Genomic DNA, 7,365 nt, shown 5'->3' with positions numbered 1-7,365 from the left:
TTAATAAATGCAAAACCACCCCAAAAGTCGTAGACATTTAAGTTTGGTTTATGACCGGTCCATAGGTCAGAGGAGAAGAAGAAACTAATTGGAAGGCAATTTATTCAATGTATAGGTTGCATCATCATGAACCTTATCATGTCCAATAATGTTATATTCTTCCTTTTTTCTATATCATTTTACTAAGGTGTATAAGGAAGAGTCAATTGTCTAGTGATGCCTTTTTCATTACACAAATTCATCAAATTATTTCAATAGATATTCACGCCTTATAATTGATTCTCAACTTCATTCATATTTTTTCTAAATCATTCAAATGCTTTAGATTTATGAGAAATTAAATAGACATAATCAAAGCACGTGAAATCATCAACAAACGCAATGAAACACAAAGCTCCACACATAGCTCTCGCATTCAATGAACCATAGATATTTGAATGGATTAATTGTAATAGAAAGTTATATCTATTAAATTTTTCAATGGTTTACATATAATCTTTCCGGCAAGATAATATTCACTACTTTGGTATTTACAATCTGGAAGGAACCCAAATACTCATTCGCCAATTTATTTATTGGACCTTGCCCTATATGACCATATCTGGCATGCCATGTGATAAAGTAAATATTATTGTTACATGAAAAGCATGCCACAACACATTGGTCTACACAAAAGTCATAATTTGTAAAGACTGCAATTTAATACAAAGAAACCATCATAAAATTATCTACTACCATAGAAAATATTCTCTAGAGTGCTTTTCATAATATTGTTGCCGAAAAGAAACCTTATACAAGAAGAACAAGCACTGATAATTGCAGTACTTCATTTCACTTTTACCTTTCTTCTTGTTATTTGGAAGGGGAGCATTGGCGTAATTGGTAGAGTTATTTCCATGTGGCCAGGAGGTCACGGGTCGAGCCGTGGAAATAGACTCTTGCAAAAATGCAGGGCAAGACCGCGTACAATAGACCCTTGTAGTCCGCCCCTTCCCCGGACCCCGCACATAGCGGGAGTTTCGTGAACCGGGTTGCCGTTTCTTCTTGTTATGCCGCTTTTCCTCTTGAAATTTGGCAAGTTACTTTTCTTGAAAGATTCATCTTCGATCTCCTTTTCCTCTCCACCATTTTCCTAATTTTTCTTACGCTTCAAACCTAAAAGCTTTTTACCATATGATCAGGGGCGGCTCAATAAATATGGAGGCCTAAAGCAAAATTTCAATGAGGGACCTTTATTTTAATATATAAAAGGAAAAATTCATATATAATTTTATTTAAATTATGTATTTCTAGTTTTTCAAATACAAAGTTATTAATAATTTTATCTACTCCATTTAATTTCTCTTGAGATATACACGTTGTGGGACTGTATTAAGGTTTTAACCTTTTTTGAGTTATGAATTAATAATTGAATCCTTTCTCAATTTATGGTCTACGGAGTGATTCCCAAAGACATTTTTTCTCAATTTATGATCAACAATTTAATCCTACTTTTTTACTATGAAAAATTATACTTTCTCATTTAAAATACTAAATATTCTTCTATAAATAAATAAATATATAACCTATTAGAAAAAATTGAGCCCCCAATAATTATGAGGCCCAAAGTAGTTACATTAGCAGCCTTACCCTTGGGCCGACACTGCATCTGATTCTGCCACGTATGCACTAAATATAGCTTTAACAGCACCAAAATGCTCATCTCCAAGCTTCACATGGAGGACAATATTAACAAAGGTTTTGATATTATCATTGTGGGTAATATTGACCTTCAAAAGTTCCCAACTGTTGAGAAGAGACCGAATCACTACCTGAAGTTGCTGCTCATCAGTGAGAACATGACCAACACTTTTAAGTTAAGCAATCATTTAAGACATCACCCTATGATGCTACTTGACACTATTTAGCTTGTTGTATGTATCAAACATGATTGTCAACTATCTGTGGGGGTTCACGGCTATGCGGCCATTTGTCTCTCGTAAATGTGTTCACATGGTTTGAGTAGTAGGATATTTCTCATATTCATGAATGTGATCATCAACAACTGAACTTACAGTAATTCCATGTGCAATGGTGTCTTTCTTTTTTCAAGTACTGCAAGTTTCTGGATTTGTCCTGTGTTGGACAGTGTTACTCTCCTTTGGGTGACTCATAACATGGTTTATATCTTTAAGAGCATCTTGCTCTTCTAGTACATGCCACATCTTACGGCTCCATGTATCATAATTTTTGTCGTTCAATTTATCACCCGTATTTATATCAGTAATTATATATTTTGAATTCATAGCATGTTATACTTACAAGAGACAACCATGAATGTGTCACTCATCAATAATGCATATGATAGACACACTCAAGTAAAGCAATTTACATAATGATTTTACATTTAGTGTAGGGGAAAATGCATAAGTACCTCCTTGAACTAAGGGTGAAGTTCCAACTACACACCTTATCTTTATGAGTGTTCTATTATCTCCCTGAATTTTTTAAAAATAGAATAAATATCACCCTGAAATTAGATAACCAAATTCTTGGCAGGTAGTGAGATACACGCACTGGCACGTGTCTATTTCGTAATTTTGAACTTTTTCCTTCTTTTTCATTTTTTTTTTTCACATACAAATTTTCCAACTGTTCATAAAGATTCATTCTTTGATCTAGTCCTTGTTTGATTAGAGTTTGTGTATGATGGTCTCTTGCTTGGTTCATAATGAAATTTGAAGAACTCCATTTTTACCAGCAGGGGAGTTTATTGTTACCTATTGTGAGTTCTGATTTTGATTTTACTTTTTCGGTAACTTCTATGTTTCAGTAGAAAGTTGAAGAAATACAATCTGAGTTTGGGTAATGATGATAGTGTCGATGTAGTGGTGCCTAGGTGAAGATTAAATGAGTAGAGAATAAAAAGAAGGTAGGGGAAGGTGAAGGTGCTAGTTACGGTGTCGAGGTGGTGGTGGGAGTGAGAAAAATAAGATTAGAGGAAAAATAGTTCGCCGGAGAAGGTCATCGGCGTTCATGGTCTTCGCCAAAAAATAAGAAAAGAAAAACGTAGATTGATTTTTCTTAATTATAACAGAAATTACAAAAATAATTTGTTTTCACTTTTTTGCTTCTCACTCTCCCAAGGAGTGTGGAACACACTCTTTATGCCACCTCAGTATTAATAATTCTATAATTAAATAGTTCACGAGGGGTGATAGAACCCGCAAAGATAAGGTGTATGGTTGGAACTTCGGCCCTAGTTCAGGAGGGTACTTATGCATTTTCCAGATCAAAAGTTCACTAAGTTTCTAGTCATCATCTATAATCCAAACGTTTAATCAAAAGTGAGAATCATTTCTTAGTGTGTATTGAATTATATTCATGACTAGAATCACATAGTTTCTTTAAATTTTATCCTCTTACAACACTCTATTATACATGCCAATAAGCAGAAAATATAACAGAAGAGACAAACAACACATGTTCATTAGAAATTACACAAATTAAGAGACCATAAACGTAATTTTATATTCACATTTTATGCTTCCTATCATACTAGTGAAAAAGAATTTACAATTCTATCAGCCAAAGTGTTAGCTAGCTTGTCTATAGGATAAGGTTGATAAATACGAGGCCATAGACATGTCATTAGAACTATAATGAATTTTCATAACCATTCAATGTGACAACATATGTTCAATAACTCATAGAAGAAAAGTAAATTCAAGGATGATAAAGACTTAACTTCGTTTCTTCACTTAAGAAACAAGGAGTTGAATTAAAAGAAAAAAATCCTTAATAATTATAGTTGACAAATCCGGTAAAGATTAAATAAATCTGAACTTCATATAAATGGAGAACACTCTCAAAACATAATTCTAGAGACTGGGATAATAAGATAGGAAGTATTTGTCTACATTCAGTTGAATAAAGGCATTCATGCAACTGTGTTAGGATTTCAAGTAAGTGCTATCCTTCTATTTGTATATTACATATCACTGATTTGAGGGATTAGCTAAAAAGTTTCACATGTGCAGTCCCAAAAAAAATCAACCAAAAAAATAAACTACCATAAAAGACTTTTGGTCAATGAAGAACACATCTTTGGCATAAAAGCTGAACCCAATATAACTCTTAGTATGTTGTTATGATTAGAAGTTCCATGTTGTGGCTTTCAGAAGCCCACGATTCACTTCTATCTTTTTCACATTTTTTGCCATAAGAATGACATACAACTTCACTGTTGGAGCAAATAAGAAAATATTGCTCCTATGTTATTCACATGGTACCTTTTCCAATAAAAAGTGTCCTTCAAAGTCAAATTGTAGCAACGGTGAAAGACCCCAACTTCTCGCGCTAAAATATGTTTACACATATTTCAAGAGATAGCAAACTAGGAATTCAACCAAATATAGTACTTTATGGAGGCAACCAATAATCAGGAATAAATAACCTGGCTCTGATGTCATTATTGGAATAAATTGCGGCGAGAACAACAAATTATTTAGCTTTTATATGCAGCAGAAGAATGGATGAACTCACCACCAAAAGAATTACCCCAAGTCATACTTCGATTCACTAGGAAATGTAGTTTAATCCCACAAACTAAATGTCTTCTCTTATGTGAGTGTTAATCTCTATTGATAGAGAGAAAGGTACATTTGTTTCTTTTCTTGCAAAAAACGAGAAGAGAGTTCATCCATAATGAAATTTGTTTTCACCGCTAAATAAAAATAACTATGTTATTTTGTAACTTCTCCTGAAGGAAGTTATCTCTTAACCTCTCTTAACCTATGTCTTATCTTTTCTAAATGGGTCGGGTCAATCTGTATGAGCGACCCGCCCGATATCCAACACAATGGATTTGGTTAACTTTTATTACTAATATTATTCCTATTTTAACCATGAAATATTAGAGTAAAATAAAGATGATCGATCACGAGATAGTTTGAGTTATTCTATTGTTAATTATTGTCGATATTAAATAGGCGGAAAAGAGTCAAAATTATCCTTTTACTAATAAACCTAAATTTTGTATTCTACAGTACAAAAGCAAGATTGATATTCAAAATTGCAACAACTATAGAGGTATCAAGCTACCAACTACACTATGTGTCACGACCCAAATCTCAACCAGTCGTAATGACGCATATTACATTACTAGTGTCTAGAACTCCCAACCATGTGCATGAGCTACTAATATCAACATAGTCTAAACTCTAGTACAATTGTATGAGAAAATAGAACAGTATTAAAATAAAATGAAAGGAAGGAGAGTCAAGGTTTGCGGGTGTCATAGTAGCTACCTCGAAGTTTGCGAGAAAGTACTAACACCAGATTTAGCAGTCACCGCGTCCATATGTACCTGGATCTGCACGAAGTGTAGAGTGTAGTATGAGTACAACCGACCCGATGTACTCGATAAGTAACAAGACTAACCTTGGGCGGAAAGCAGTGACGAGCTTAGAAAGATACATTCTGAATCAAATAATGACAATACAGATATAACAAGATAATGACAGTGATTAGGGGTGTACAAGCCAAACCGAACCGACGAACCAAGTCAAACCGAAGAAAAAAACTGACTTGTGATTTGGTGTTGGAAAATAAAAAAATCGATCATTCTTGGTTTGGTTTGGTATTAACAAAAAAAAAGTCAAACCGAATCTAAATCAAACCGACATAATATATATATATATATATATATATATATATTATTTGTTAATATATATACATAAAAAATAATTATTAAAATCTAATTTGTAAGTATTTTCTAAATTATTTTATAGTTTTCAATGTCTTGAGATATTATTTATTTGTGGGCTTGTATATTCACTATCTACTTAATAAATTTTAAATTCTAACTACACAACCTAAATTTGAAGCCCAAACTAAAACCCAATAAGAAAAGACAATAAAATAGGTTATTCCTTGTCTTCATTCTTCTAATCTTTCCTATCTTCCAACTCCAAAGTCAAAGAACCCCAAATAGTGAAAACCCTTCCATCCACTTCACGACGAGCTTCCTTCTTTGCAATTTCGAGCCACTATTCAAGTTTGTAATTACTTATTAGTCTTACTACTCCAATACAATTTGGTAAGCTAAAGTATTTGATTAAACCAATTATGTTATTTTGTCCATTTAAATTTGGGTATAATTGTTATCTTAGATTGTTGGTCCTGAAATTTGATGTTACGAGTTGTGTTCTTTCACTCCAATATTGCACTTACATTTGTGATGAAATCACTGCTTAATGTTAAAGGTTCTCTAAGAAGTAACCTGAATTTGAGAAGCTTCCGAACTTATTTTTTTCTCATTTATTTTTCTTTAAATTTCAGTAAGTAATTCGAATATTTTATTATGTGTAGAGACTCTCTTTCTAGATGGAAACTACCACTGGAATATATGTGGATATGATTGTCAATGATCCTCTGATTGTGCCGATGTCACCTCAAAAGAAAGGTAAAAACACTCCTCATAAAGAAAGGTAAAAGCACTCCTCATACACGCACTCCTCCTAAAAAGCAAAAAAGGACAAATTCTTCAGATCTCGATTCTAAGCCTGGTAATACTGGAAGAGAAACATCTGAGATTTGGAATCACTTTATAAAATTTATTGATAAAGGAGGCAAACGTAGGGCAAAATACAATTATTGTGTAAAACACTTTGCTTTCGAGACCAAGACTAATGGAACTTCTACTTTGTGGAATCATTTAAATTTGATTTGTCTTAAATCTCCCTTTAGATTTGTTGATAAGAAGCAATCTACATTAAAACTTACACCTATCCAAGAAGGGCGACAAGAAACTGGTAAAAGTTCTATTGAAAGGGTGGTGTATAATGTGGAGGATATTAGGAGGGAAATTTCCGAATTTGTTATTATTGACGAGCAGCCATTTAAAGTTGTTGAGGGAGAAGGATTTAAAAAGTTAATGGCTAAGGCTTTGCCTAATTTTGAATTACCTTCTCGTGTAACTGTGGCTAGATATTGTTTGAAGATTTATCAAGAGGAGAAAGAAAAACTAAAAAAATTATCAAAAACCAACATGTATGTCTTACTAGTGATACATGGTCCTCACTCCAAAATTTTACTTATATGGTTGTCACCGCCTATTGGATTGATGATGAATGGAATATACAAAAGAAGATACTTAACTTTTTCCAAACACCAGATCATAAGGGAGAGACTATTGTTAAGGGTATTGAAGCTTGTATGTTAGAGTGGGGGTATTGAGAACTTGTTTATGGTGACGCTAGATAATGCAAGTGCGAATGATGCTGCTATTAAGCATTTGAAGGCACGTATTGATGACTGGAAAGGAGTAATATTGGGAAATAAGTTTTTACATGTTAGATGTAATGCACATATTTTGAACTTGGT

The sequence above is a fragment of the Nicotiana tabacum genome, chromosome 19, assembly GCF_000715075.1.
Source record: "Nicotiana tabacum cultivar K326 chromosome 19, ASM71507v2, whole genome shotgun sequence".
NCBI lineage: Eukaryota > Viridiplantae > Streptophyta > Magnoliopsida > Solanales > Solanaceae > Nicotiana > Nicotiana tabacum.
The sequence above is the reverse complement of the archived record's forward strand: the minus strand, read 5'-3'. Positions refer to the sequence as shown.